The sequence below is a fragment of the Panthera uncia genome, chromosome D1 (genome assembly GCF_023721935.1).
Source record: "Panthera uncia isolate 11264 chromosome D1, Puncia_PCG_1.0, whole genome shotgun sequence".
NCBI classification, from domain to species: domain Eukaryota; kingdom Metazoa; phylum Chordata; class Mammalia; order Carnivora; family Felidae; genus Panthera; species Panthera uncia.
The window spans coordinates 85,854,115-85,868,070 of NC_064808.1; the positions used below are offsets into that span (position 1 = coordinate 85,854,115).

Genomic DNA, 13,956 nt, shown 5'->3' on the forward strand with positions numbered 1-13,956 from the left:
GCATCAGCACCCTCAAGCTTGCTCAAACACCTCTGACATTTGGCATACACATATGGAATCCATTTGTGCTTTCTCTGAACTAGATATAATAGCAACAAGGGGAAAGTTACCAAAATGTTTTGAGACTCTGAAGTAAAATATCTGTGTCATCCAACAAATGCATAAATCCTAGCTCCTTTCTATATTTACCTTCTCCACCGGTTGGGCATAACCCTTGAACATTCAGCCACTGCAGCTGAATTTCGGGGTGTGATCTCAAAACTCTGGGATGTGAAGATTTTCAGAAAGCATGCAGAATGTCATTACTGTAGTTGAGAGTAGGCAAGGGACTGGAGCCTTGGGCAAAACTTGCTTCCCATGCTGACTTGGTTTAATGTCCGGTACTGGCTTCCTTTTGACATCCCAGTAGGCTTTATGTTTAATGCTCACCAATCCTGGGAACAACACAAGCTATTGAATTCCTCTCTACATACATGTCCCTCTTTCCAGAGATGGCTCCCTGTGGTCCAAAGGTGACCCCCTGGAACTGCTGCAGTTTGGAGAAAGAGTAATTAAAAAATTTTTTTTAAATGTTTATTTATTTTTGAGAGAGAGACAGAGCATGAGTGGGGGAGGAGCAGAGAGAGAGGGAGACACAGAATCCGAAGCAGGTTCCAGGCTCTGAGCTGTCAGCACAGAGCCTGACAGAGGGCTTGAACCCATGAACCGTGAGATCACAACCTGAACCGAAGTCTGACCCTTAACCAACTGAGCCACCCAGGCGCCCCAAAGGAAGAGTAATTTTTAAACTACGGGCTTGCGTTGAAATCAAGATCTCCAGTCTTCATGATTTATCTTGCTGTTTCTCTAGCACTTAGGAAGTACCCATTAAGACTTATGGATACTAAGTATACCTGTCTCCAGCAGATGGCTGGGATACCAGGATCCAATTTATTTGAAGTAGGCTTCTTTAAATGTTCCTATCCCAGTTTGTCCCTCTATGTACACTTCTCATTCTATCCCTGACCTTGTTCTCTGCTAGAAAACATCCAGAATCTTGGTCTTTAAAGAAACTTTGGTTATACTGGAGCTGGCAAGTGTGGGATTACTGAACATGTTCACTCCCTAATTTCTCCCCAGGATGTGTTAAAATCCTGCTTCACGTACATGCCCTTGAAATTGTGCTAAGTGTGGTCAAGGCCACATTTTATATTCAATGACACCCACTGAAATGACTGAATGCTGAGTGGACCCAAATCACTGCAGTGACATTAGATGATGCAGTGTATTTGGCATCTGTAGGTTTGAAGACCAAAAGTTAAATTATGTAGGTTAACCACCACCTCCCAACAACATTTAGATACCACATGAATCAGGAGTGAAAAGTACATATATAAAAGAAACAACGAAAATAGAACGGTAGAATGTCAAGATCTATTCTGTTACACAGATGGTTATTGCAGGTGGAAGGAAGTGCTGCTCATCTCTGGAGGCTGAACAAAAGGAATAGGGAAGAACCAAGGGCAGTGCCATCCACAGGCAGCGGGTTCCCTGTGAGCTGCTTCACTTGCTCCAAAATCACTTTTCAGTCTAGCCGCGCACCTTCAGGTTTGCTACTCTTTCACCCTTGCTTGTCCTTCCTCTCCCCTGCCATGTCGCTTCCAGTTTTCTGGTCCATAACTCTGAATGAAGAAACCAACTGAAGGAACTTTTAGGCCTCCGATTCCAAATAATAACCGATGCGAGTTGGTTTTGGACCAAAATGCGCAAGAGCTGGAGCCACGAGGATCTTCCTGACTAGTGGCAACGCCCCCTCTCCTCCCCCGAGCGGTGACAGTATTCAGGGGTCAGTTGGGAGTGGAGAGGAGCCACTGCCGTAGTCTCGCAGGATAGCTCTTCCTGGTGTTACTGCTGCTGCGGCAGGTTTTTTATTTTTGAACCGCAGCACAATGCAGAAGCCGAGGCATCACACTACGTCCGAATCCCTACGGCAGCAAGCATCTCAGCCCCCTTCCAGCTCCCCGCCGGCCCTCGCGCCCCCGGGGAAAGCGAGCCACGCGCCCCTCGCCGCCCCCCCGCAGTGCACGTGCGCTCCCGGGACAACAGCAGGCGAGGCCTGGGCGCGCCCCCGCCGCCCTCGGCCGCGCGCGCGCTCCGCCCGCCCTCCTCGCGCGTGCTCGTGCCCGCGGCCGCGGCGGCGCGCCTCTTCTCCCCGCTGCGGGCGTCGCGGGTGCAGGAGGAGGCGGAGCGGAGGAGGCGGAGGCTGGGCCGGCGGCGGGCTCCGGCTGGGCGCGCGCCGGCGAACGGGGCGGGGGCGGCCCGAAGGCGTCGGGGTGGGGGGCTCGGGCACCTCAGGACCGCGTCCCCGGGGCCGACTCCGCCGGGGGAGGGCGAGCGCGGTGCGTGTCGGAGGTGGGGACTCTGAGGCCGCGGCCCGGAGCCCGGCGTCCCCGCCCCCGAGCCTGACGGGGCGGCGAGGCGGGATGAGGCGCTGGCGCGGGGGGCGCCCGGCCGAGCCCCGGCGGCTGCCCTCGGCGGCTAGGCGCTAGGCTCCGTGGCGCGGGCAGTGCTCGGCGGCGGCGGCGAGGAGGAGGAGGAGGGCGTCGGGCCCGGCGCCCGCGGAGGGCAGACACGGAGCGGCGAGCGGGGCGCAGCGACGCCGCGGCGGCGCGGCGGGGCCGCGGGGCTCGGTAAGGCGGGGGCCGCGGGAGGGCCGGGGGCTCGGGTGACGTGGGGAGGCGCCGCAGGGAAAGCTGCGGGGGCCTTGCTTGCCTTTTTAGAATAAATTCTTTTTAAAGTAAAGGTTCCGGATCGAATGTTCTTAGAAGACCATCTCGGGTTTCCCCCGGACCCCCCCGCCCCGCCCCCCCCCCCCGCCCCCCCCCCCCCGCGCTCGAATCCCCACCCCCCCCCCCCCCCCCCCCACCCCCCCGGCCTGGGCGGACCAGGGGTTCGGACGGATTTCTGGCCTGCTGCAGTGCTTCGCGGCTGAGGCTCAAGTCAAGCAGGAGCCGTGACTCCCAGGGAATAGCTGAGTGGGGCCTCTGGGGACACGGGCGCTCCCAGAGGAGCCGCCGCTGGAGCGTTTCCCTCCGCTGCTGCCCACGGGCGACCTCGCGGTGCCCGCCCCCCGGTGTGCGTGGGGCAGGCTGGGCGAGCCGTCTCTGCTCACAGGGACTCCCTTGGAGTTTTCCCTCTCATCTTTCTAATTGGCTGAAGTTGCCTCTACATATTGGACGAAACTGGTGACTTAGTGCCCTCCCCAGCCCCCGTCCCGAGCTCACCGTATTGGGCCTTTCTCATTTTGTTGACTTGAGTAAATATGGGAAAGGTTTTCGCAAATAGATCACAAGTATCGGTAGGGAGGGAAAGTCAAACCTGAAGTCGTAGCTTTAGTCTACTTCTGGACCCTTGATAACTTAACCTTCTGTTGCTGAATCTTAAAGAAGGTGGAGGGGAGAAGACTCACAGCAGGATGCTTGGGATGCAGTTTAGTAGTTATCTTTTAGGAAATAGAATTTGGATAATTATAATTTTGATCTCCATGCAGAATTGCAATCTGCTTTTAAAGTGCTTGGGGCAGTGCGTGATGCTACGTGGGTAGCTGGCAGCTGAGCCACATTGCATTGTTGTCAGCATCTCTTTTATTTTCCATTCTTTCAGAGTTTTATTTGGCACAGATTTAGACCTTTCAAGTCCGTCTGAATGGGAATAACTTCTGATACACTGGTTGCCTTTCTAAATGTTGTCCATATTCATATTTATATTGGAAGAAGAAAAAGCATATGGAACTGGAGGACAGTGGCTGTTAGAGTCCAGATAATATGCTAGTTTGATTCAGTAATAGGATTTGTTGTAATATGTTTGGGGAGTGATGGTTATAATTCTTTAGTATATTTTTCCTTATGGTGTAAATTGACATCTAACTCGGAGTCTAGTTATTTGCTCCTTGGACTTGAGAGTGAAGAAAATAGAAGCCTAACTGCTGCCACAACATGACCTCAGAGTTTTCAAGTATTCATTGGTATGAATTCTTTTCATTAGGGCTGTTCGTGAAGATGAGACATTATGGTGTTTTAATGTCCATTTACAGGAATATCTGGTATCTCCTTCATTCCTAAAATTGGATATGTGGTGATTCTTTATAGAACAAGTCTCTAGAATGGGGTGAGTTTGGAACCGTGTCTTCTTCATACCATCGTCCCTATAAGCAGCCCATGGAATAAAGCAGCACTTTGGACAGAGACTTGTCCTGCCATAGCTGGCGTGGAGGCCCAGTTTACTGTATGGTCGTGCACATTGAGGTGGGCGATAAAGTGTAAGTGGGCCAGAGAGGAAATGTTAGTTGGAAGAACCTTCCCCGGTTATATAACTGTTTTGTTTTCGAGGGAGTGACTAGGAAGCAGCCAGGCAGGTTCAACTGTCGTTAGAGTCTTTGATGTTGGTTTGAATTCCAGTTGTTATGTTCCTTTTATTTTCTTTTCCCAACCCCCACATCATATTCCAGTCATCAGTTGGGTGAGACTTTAATGGCAATACATTCATCTCCACCTCCCATTCTCTTTCTCTTATTCTGTCTTTAGATGTCTTATTCAGCAGTGTTTCCCCTTTCCCAGCTGGCCTGGGTATATTGTCTGCACAGTATATATAGATTCACTGTTGACTGTAAATGCATTTAACAAATGTCAAGGAGTAGCACCTGTTTTCTTCGGAAGACTGTGGTGGCAGAGGAAAAATGGAACAAGATGAATGTTGTTCAATGTATTTTAAAGGTTGTATTATGTTGTATTTATAGATAATGGTTAATATTGTTGAGAATTTAGGATTTCACCTGTTAACATGAAACCTGATGTCCATGGAAGTAGTTAAGAGACAGCAGGCCTTGAAATCAGGTCATGGTTGCAATTCTGCCGCTTAGTAGCTGTGTGGCCTGGTTCCTTCTTTGGGAAAGTTATTTACATTTCCGAGCTTGTTTTCCTTAGGTATAAAACAGAGATGAGGGGGCTCGCATTGTCTTCCTTACAGAGTTGTTGTGAAGGATGAGATGAGAGAATGTGAAACTGCTTTGTAAAATATTTTATAGACGTAAGGTATTACTGTTATTACGTATAAATTTACTATTTAATTGTTTTCAGTATGTTAACATCAATTTTAGAAAATGTGCATGAGGAATGAGAATGTGTTAGATTTCTTCCACTTCCAAAATTTTGTGATTCTTTCTCATTCTTAGGAAATCCATACGTAGTACCTATAGTTTTGGATTCTTTGGAAATTTTGATTATTCTGGGACAGATGTCAAGCTTATTGAGACTTAAGCTTCTTTATTTTATTTTTTTAAATGTTTATTTTGAGAGAGAGAGACAGAGAGAGCGAGAGCAAGAGTGTGTGTGCATGGGACAGAGAGAGGGGGAATGAGGTAATTCCAAGCAGACTCCTTGCTGTCAGTGCAGAGCCTGATGTGGGGCTCGATCCCACAAACCGTGAGATCATGGCCTGAGCCGAAGTCAACAGTCAGATGCTTCACTGACTGAGCCACCCAGGTGCCTAAATTCTGAAAGAAGTTACAAGTTAGGATTTGTGAGAAGAGGGTTGAGTAAAAAAATATTTTATATTTGTCTGCCTCATTTATTATAGAAGTTGGCAGAATTCAGTCTGTAGGCCAAATGTGGCCCACAGTTTGTTTTTTGTATGGCCTATGAGCTAAGAATGATTTAAAAAATTTTAAATAATAGGAAAAAAAATCAAAAGACATTTCATAATGTGTACAAGTTATATGACATTCAAATATCAGTGTCCATAAATACAGTTTTATTGGAACACAGTCTTGCTCATTTGTTTATGTATTGTGTGTGGCTACATTGGCAGTGCAACAGCAGAGTTCTTGCAGCAGAGACAGTATGGCTGGCAAAGCCTAAAATATTTATTTTCTGGCCCTTTACTGAAAAAGTTTGCCAACCCCTGATTTAGGACTTGGAAATTTTTGCTTTACTTAGCATATGCCTTATTTCCTGTCATAACATTACAGGGGTTAAGACCCCTTGAAAGACTCTAATTTCTGCTTTGGAGCCATGTAGTCTTATGTTCGAATGCCAGCTGTGATGCTTACAAACTTTGATCCAGGGCAGACTAATGTCTTGGTGCCTCAGTTACCTCCTTCATTCACAGTGACACTAGAATCTGTCTTAGAAGTTGTACTGTTGATCAGATGAAGTGGCACTTGTCAGTGCTTAACACAGTATAAGCATATAGTAAGCACTCAGTGAGTTAGCGATGATTATGATGGTGGTGGCTAAACACTATGCCTGAAATATCGTAGGCCACCTTTGCCCCTGTATTATAGAGTTGTTTTCCTGGGTGGTATGCTGCTCATTACAGAATTTTCTCCTTCACTGAAACCATTAGTTTAGTTCACAACTGATAATTGGAATAACTTGAGAAATTTCCCATATATTGTACTGTAGTTTTATTAATCACTTGCTTATTTAGATGATTAAGAATGGATGGAAAGAAAGGTCAGCTGTTTTTTGGAGATCCTGGTTTTTGACCATTCCCTGATACTGTTCTATGTTGCAAACTGAAGTTAAATACCACTTCTCATTTGGTACTGGTATTCTCTTTCTTTCTTTCTCTCTCTCTCTCTCTCGAGATAGGTGAGAAAAACCTATCTTAATGAGGCCAGGGTGTTAGATAACTTTTCTTACATGTATACGACACTCTAAATTTTCCTTATGATTTGCATTAGCATCCCTATTAACATCCTGTTCAGAGTTGAAATAATAAAACTTAATATTTTATTCTGAAATTTTTTTAACTTTTATTTATTTTTGGGAGACAGAGAAAGACAGAACATGAGTGAGGGAGGGGCAGAGAGAGAGGGAGACACAGAGTCCCAAGCAGGCTCCAGGCTCTGAGCTGTCAGCACAGAGCCCGATGCAGGGCTCAAACCCACGAACTGCGAGAACATGACCAGAGCCGAAGTCGGACACTCAACCGACTGAGCCACCCAGGTGCCCCTTGATATTTTTTTTCTAAAGGTAGACCTAGTTTATTGTCTAGAGGCTTTGCTATTAGGCTGTTTTTTGAAGCCTAATTTGGTTTAAATTATCTTACAATTGAGAAATTGGATGTGCTTCTCAACTTCAAGTGCTGGTTTATTTAACATGAATACCAAATTAAGAGTGAGCAAATAAAGGTCATTGTTCTGACTGAGTTGAACAAAATAGAATTGGGGTCATTGTGGCTCTTGCATTCCTACAAATGTGCAGTTTCTGCCTTGAATGATGCTTAAGTGCAATGGGATGATCCAAGGGAGATAAGGGAGGACATTGATATTCCCACACTGTCCTTGGTAGGAAAGGGGGATGGAAGCAGAGGGGCTCTCCGATAAAACTGGAGAGCAGCAGTACCTGGAAAAGTGAAGTTCAGGCTTCTGTTTGTAGCACCTCAGTATTTCCTCTTGAGGTTAAAACAGAAAAAACAACCAGAGATTGACTATCTAGAGAGATGAAGTTTGAGAGCAAATATTCGCCAAGGTAGTAAAATATAAAGATCTGATAAAATAGATGCAGTTTCACAGTATTCCTGGACAAGGGGGCCTGGTATTGAAAGGAGATAAAAGGAAGGTAAAAGGAAATGAGAAATAAATAAGGTGTTTGGTTTCATTTCCCATAACAAATATATGGACCAGAGTGTTCAGAGTAGAAGTAGAATTCTGGTTTTCAGAGAGATCTTATTATTTGACTTACAGTCATATATCCATTTAGTACCTTATTTTATACTGTGGATTATAATGTACATTAGTATTGGAGGTTGTAGAGGTTGGAAAGCATCGAGAGGAAAAGCATGCATGACCCGTGCATTATGGAAGTGTTATGATATGTTTATGTTGTCTCTATCAGAAAAGAAAAGCACCTTTTCCTGGGTAAGAATTCTAAAGCAGGTATTCTGTTTCTTTGCCTTTAAATAGTAAAATCTTTATTATCTGGGGTTCAGCCTTGTAATCTTGGGCAAGGCTTGATCTTCACTGTTTTTATTACTGTGTGTGTAGGATGGAAATATTAAATCCTGTTCCTCTTTGGAGAGATGTGCGGTAAAAAGACATTCATTCATTCACTCACACATTCATTCATTTATTATTTCAGAGAGAGAAAGAGCGTGTGAGTGGGGGAGAGGGGCAGAGGGAGAGAGGGCATGGAGCCTGATGTGGGGCTTGGTCCCATGGCCTTGAGATCACGATCTGAGCCAAAATCAAGAGTCAGACGCTCAACCAACTGAACCATCTGGGCGCCCCAAAAGACTTTAAGATGAGTAGCATTTTCAACAGTTTTGAAGAACGTATTATGTGAAGTTCACTATATTTCCCAGTGTATTAAACACAGACCAAAAAATGAAGTAACCTTTAACAAAGAAGGAGATTTCAACTCGAAGTCAGAGGACTTGGGTTCTTGTCTGGCTCTGCTATAAACAGTCTGTGACTCTGGACAAGTAATTCCTGTCTCTGAACCGTATTTTCCTTATTTCTGAAGTGAGGGGTCAGACTAGGGGTCTCTGATAGCCTTTCTTGTTTAAAAATTCCTTGATTCTCTAATTTTTTGAAAAAAATAGGACCCATTCTCTTGCACTTGCCCAGTTTGCATTGACCTACCCAAGTAAAACATGACAGTCCTTATTAGTTGCTTTATATTTGGTGGTCTTCCAGATTCAGTAGCAATGGTGGCTCCAGTAGGATGAGGGGAACCAAATCTCTTTTATCAATGAACTGAAAAGTATCCATTGAGTGCATACTATGTATTTTGCATCCTGCTAGATAAAGTGCAAAATAGATATTAAAAAAGGTGGCATTGAGTCTCTCAGGAAGTGTTCATTTCATTGGGAAGATAACTATTATGAAAAAGAATATTATAAAAGATTAGGCAGAAAGTGGGATGATCCTTGATGTGGCAATTTGAGGTCTTGGGGATGTACTATTGGAGAGGATACTTTGTGGTCTTGAACATTTGTAAAATGAGTCTTGTAGACTCCCTCCCGCTCTAAAACTTGGTCGTCATCTCTTTGACAGAGAAGCAACTGTTTGACTCAGCCTGTCAGGAGACAACCCATGTGAATTGCTCATTCCAGGCCAGATTTTTACGCTCATTCTGTGTAATAGCTTGATTTACTAGACTCTGGGAAAGAATTACTTAAACTTCCTGGAAATGCATTCAAGGGACAACTTTTCTTCTGAAAAGTCAAGCATGTGAGAAGTGGCAAGACACAAGGGTCCCTGCTTCTGCGGCAATAAATTTGTGCCTTGGATCTCCTTCATTTCTGCCTTCTTAAGACCTTCGCTTCTGCACTTATTTTCTTCCCTAAATTATTCTCTCCTTACTGGATCATCTCTTTTTCTATGCTGGCATGCTTCATATTACTTGCAGTAGCAATGATTAATCATTCACCAAATGCCATTGTTTGTGGCTCCCTTTCAGTAACAGGACCCTCAAGTTTTATCTGGGCACATGACTGCCCAGCTAGACTACATTTCCTCTCTTATAGCTAGGTGTGGCCATCTGACTAGGTTTTGGCTAAATGGATGTGACCAGAAGTGATGTGTGTGATTTCTGGGTAATGGCCTTAGGAAGCTAGTTTCCTTCTACTTCCTCTTTCCCCCTTTTGCTGAGGACAGTGTGGTGCTGATGCATGTTACCATTACAGGTGAGAGCAACATTTAGTGGGAGAAGGATCAATAATACGAATCTTTGGATGATCTCGTGGAGCAGAGCCATCTACTAGCCTTGAACTACTCATTTATCTTCGGATGGTTAAGTGAGAGAGGAATAAAATTCTATCTTGTTTGAGCCACTAATACCTTAACTGAATATGTCATTTCTCTACATTACCCTCTCCTCCACCTTATGATTCATTTCAGCTGTCGCCCAATTTCTTTGATCGCTTTGCAGCAACAATTGTTTATATTGGCTGTGTCTACTTTCTCACCACTTATTCTCTTATTTTTCTTTTTAAGTGTATTTATTTATTTTGAGAGAGAGAGAATGCAAGTGGGGAAGGGGCAGAGAGAGAGAGAATCCCAAGCAGACTTTGCATCACCAGTGCAGAGCCCAATGCAGGGCTTGAACTCACTAACTGTGAGATCCTGACCAGAGCCGAAGTCAGATGCTTAATCAACTGAGCCACCTAGGCTGCCCATATTCTCTTCTTTGGCCTGATCCATTTGAGCACTCTACTGAAATTGTTTTTTTCCCCCAGTTTTATTGAGAAATAATTGACATCATTGTATTAGTTTAGGCTTAAACTAAATACAGCATGACGTTTTGGTTTATGTATGTTGTGAAATGATTACCACAATAGGTTCAGCTAACATTCATCTCATATAGACATAATAAAAAGAAAAGAAAAAAAAAGCTCTCTTTTAGGAACATCTTCCCGATATATCCCACAGCAGTGTCGGCTGTTGTTGTCCTGTTTGCGTGACATCCCTAGTACTTATTTATCTTATAACTAGAAGTTTGTACTTTTTACCACCTTCCTTCAATTTCTCCTTCCCCCCCATTCCCACCTCCAGCAACCAAAAATTTTCTCTTTCTATGAGTTTGGGGCTTTTAAATGTAATGTAATTTTTCAAATATTTTACATATAGCTGAGATCTTAGAGTATTTGTCTTTCTCTTACTTATTTCATTTAGCATAATGCCCTTGAGGTCCATCCATGTTGTTGCCACTGGTGAGTTTCCTTGTTGTTGTTGTTGTTGTTGTTTTAAATGGCTGAATAATACTGCATCGTATACATACACCACAGCTTTTTTATCCATTCATCTATTGATAGACACTTAAGTTGTTTCCATGTCTTGGTTATTATAAATAATGCTGCAGTGAATGTGGGGGTACAGATATCTTTTGCAGCTAGTGTTTTTGTTACCTTTGGATCTGTTCCCAGAAGTGGAATTGCTGGATCATATGGTAGTGCTGTTTTAGTTTTTTTGAGGATCCCACACGGTTGTTCATAGTGGCTATCCCAGCTTGCAGTCCCACCAGCAGTGTACAAGGGCTCCCTTTTCTCCACATCCAGGCCAGCATTTGTAATCTCTTATCTATTTGATGGTGGCCGTTTGAATAGGTGTGAGGTAAGATTTCGTAGGTGTGGTTTTAATTTGCATTTCCTTAGTGACTACTGATGTTGAACATGTTCATGTACTTGTTGGCCTTTCATAGATCTTCTTTGGAGAAATGTCTGTTCAGGGACTTTGCCCATTTTTTAACTGGGTCATTTATTTGCTTGCTTGCTATTGAGTTGTACAAGTTTTTTATGTTTTGGATATTACCCCTTATCATATATATGCTTTGTAAATATATTTTTTCATTTCTGTCTTTACTTTGATCGTTTCTTTTGCTGTGTAGAAGCTTTTTAGTTTTGTAGTCTCATTTGTTTATTTTTGATTTTGTTGCTTGTGCTTTAGATTACTATGGTGACTATAGCTTTACAGTATAGCTTGAAATTAGGAAGTGTGATACCTCCTTTTTTGTTCTTCTTTCGTAGGAGATTTCTTTGGCTCTTTGAGATCTTTTGTGGTTTCATATAAATTTCAGGGGTGTTTTGCCTGCTACTGTAAAACATGCTTTTAGAATCTTGATAAGGATTGCTTTGAATCTAAAAATGGCTTTTGGTAGTATTGATATTTTAACAGTATTCTTCCAGTCCATGGGCTACCTTTCCATTTATTTGTGTCTTTTGATTTCTTTCATCAGTGTCTTATAGTTTTCAGTGAGAGATCTTTCACCTTCTTAGTAAAATTTATGTGTAAGTATTTCATTGTTAAAAAATTTTTTTTTAAATGCGTATTTATTTTTGAGAGAGAGAGAGAGAGAGAGAGAGAGAGACAGAGCGCAAGCAGGGGAGGGCCAGAGAGAGGGAGAGACACAGAATCCGAAGCAGGCTGTGGGCTCAGAGCTGTCAGCACAGAGCCCGATGTGGCACTTGAACTTGCAAACCATGAGATTATGACCTGAGCCTAAGTCAGACACTTAAACTGACTGAGCCACCCAGGTGCCCCAGTACTTTATTGTTTTGGTGTTATTATAAGTGGAATTGATTTATTTCTTTTTCAGAAATTTTGTTGTTAGTGTATAGAAAAGCTACTGATTTTTGTCTAATGATTTTGTATCCTGCAACTTTACTGAATTAGTTGATTAGATCTAACGGTTTTTGATTAAGTCTAGAGATAACTTCTTCCTTTCCAATTCTGATACCTTGTTTTCTTTTTCTTGCCTGATAGCTCTAGCCAGGACTTCCAGTATGATGTTAGCTGTGGGTGTGTCATGTATGGCCTTTATTATGTTGAGATATGTTCCTTCTTTTGTAGAACAGAGGAATTTACCTCTCTTTTTGTGAGGAGGCACATGACAAGAGTAAGCAGACAGCAGGGACTTTTAAGACAGAAGGGTTATCTCAGGTTAAGCTTTCTTTCACTTTGCCTCATGTTTCTTACCAGTTGTCTCTGCATACTTCATAAGCTCCATGTTCATAGGATTATTGAATATTGCAGTTACATAGGCTTCTAGGGAAAATGTGGTCTTGGCCTTCTCCAAAATCAGAATTCCTTGGAAAATAATCATCTGCCCTCTACTTCTGTGTTTGTAGTGTCTGAAAACTCAGTTATATGACTGCCCAACTCTTTTTAAAAAGAGTTTTTCTTGTTTAAAAATTACTCATTATGTTAAAATGGAATGTACGTCCTTGCATTTTCTTTTTTTTTTTTTTTTAAATTTTTTTTTTCAACGTTTTTTATTTATTTTTGGGACAGAGAGAGACAGAGCATGAACGGGGGAGGGGCAGAGAGAGGGAGACACAGAATCGGAAACAGGCTCCAGGCTCCGAGCCATCAGCCCAGAGCCTGACGCGGGGCTCGAACTCACGGACCGCGAGATCGTGACCTGTGTCCTTGCATTTTCAACACAACACAGATCTGCTTTATTTTTCACATGATAGCTCTTTAGCTGTCATGTGAAAAATGGCTGGTTCTTTTATCTTCCCACCAGCATTTTTTCTTTCCAGGCTAAATGTACTACTTTTCTTCAACTATTCCTCATATGACAAGGGATTCAGATTCTCTTCCAGGCCCATCCCTAACATTTCTGGGACTCATGGCAAGAATCCAAAAGAAAGTCCATATGCCATATGTCTAAAAATTTACAAGTTACAAATCGACCTTGCTGATAAAGATGTTCTGTTGCCTACCTTTATAAATAAAACTTCATAATGACCTAAAATCAGAGTCAAACAGGGAATTCTCAGACTCCTCTGTGTTTCACTCTATAACATACTGAAGTGTGAAGAACGAACTTCTAACCTGACCTCCTCTTTTCATCCCAGGTTCCTTGCATGAGGGACTTTGTACTTGCACATGTGTGGACTTACAGCCTATACATCACCACATACCTTTCACACAGCAACTTTTTTTCTTTAAAGTTTATTTATTTATTTATAGTAATCTCTACACCCAATGTGGGCTCACACTCAAGACCCCATGATCGAGAGTCACGTGCTCTCCCAACTGAGCCAGCCAGGCGCCCCACATAGCAACCTTTTGACCATCTCTTGGGCCTGGGGCTGTAAATACTAATAGTCGAATCATCTGCCCTTGGGAGGACCAACTTGGAGAAGAGGCCTGAGCAGACCACTAAACAGGAGATTCTGGGGTCCTGGGTAAGAGGAGGCTGGGGTGTGTCGACTTCAGTTGTGTATACTTTTAGGCCCTGAGTGTAACTGGCCTCATGGTCAAGGGTGTGGCCAGCAGGAGGCCAGTGCATGGCCCTCCAAGGATGCAGGCCTAGAATGGGGGTTCTGATTTCTTAGGTCCAAGGTAGTACTGTTCTATCACAGTCCCACTTTGGTCTTTATTGTTTGCCACAGCTGGCTATTGTGGAAAGTGTTACATTCCCTCTTAACAGTGCTCCACATTAGACGTGTTGTTTTAATTAGAACTTC

At 43.5% G+C, this 13,956-nt stretch overlaps 1 protein-coding gene across 1 annotated transcript in view; it reads left to right on the forward strand.

Moving 5' to 3' along the window:
* The first annotated feature begins 2,364 nt into the window (after positions 1 to 2,364).
* ARHGAP32 (Rho GTPase activating protein 32) overlaps positions 2,365 to 13,956 on the forward strand; it is a 296,415-nt gene continuing 284,823 nt past the window's right edge. Inside the window, exon 1 of the mRNA XM_049654455.1 lies at positions 2,365 to 2,669. The gene's annotated coding sequence lies outside the window, so the exon portion shown is untranslated. The remainder of the gene's footprint in view (positions 2,670 to 13,956) is intronic.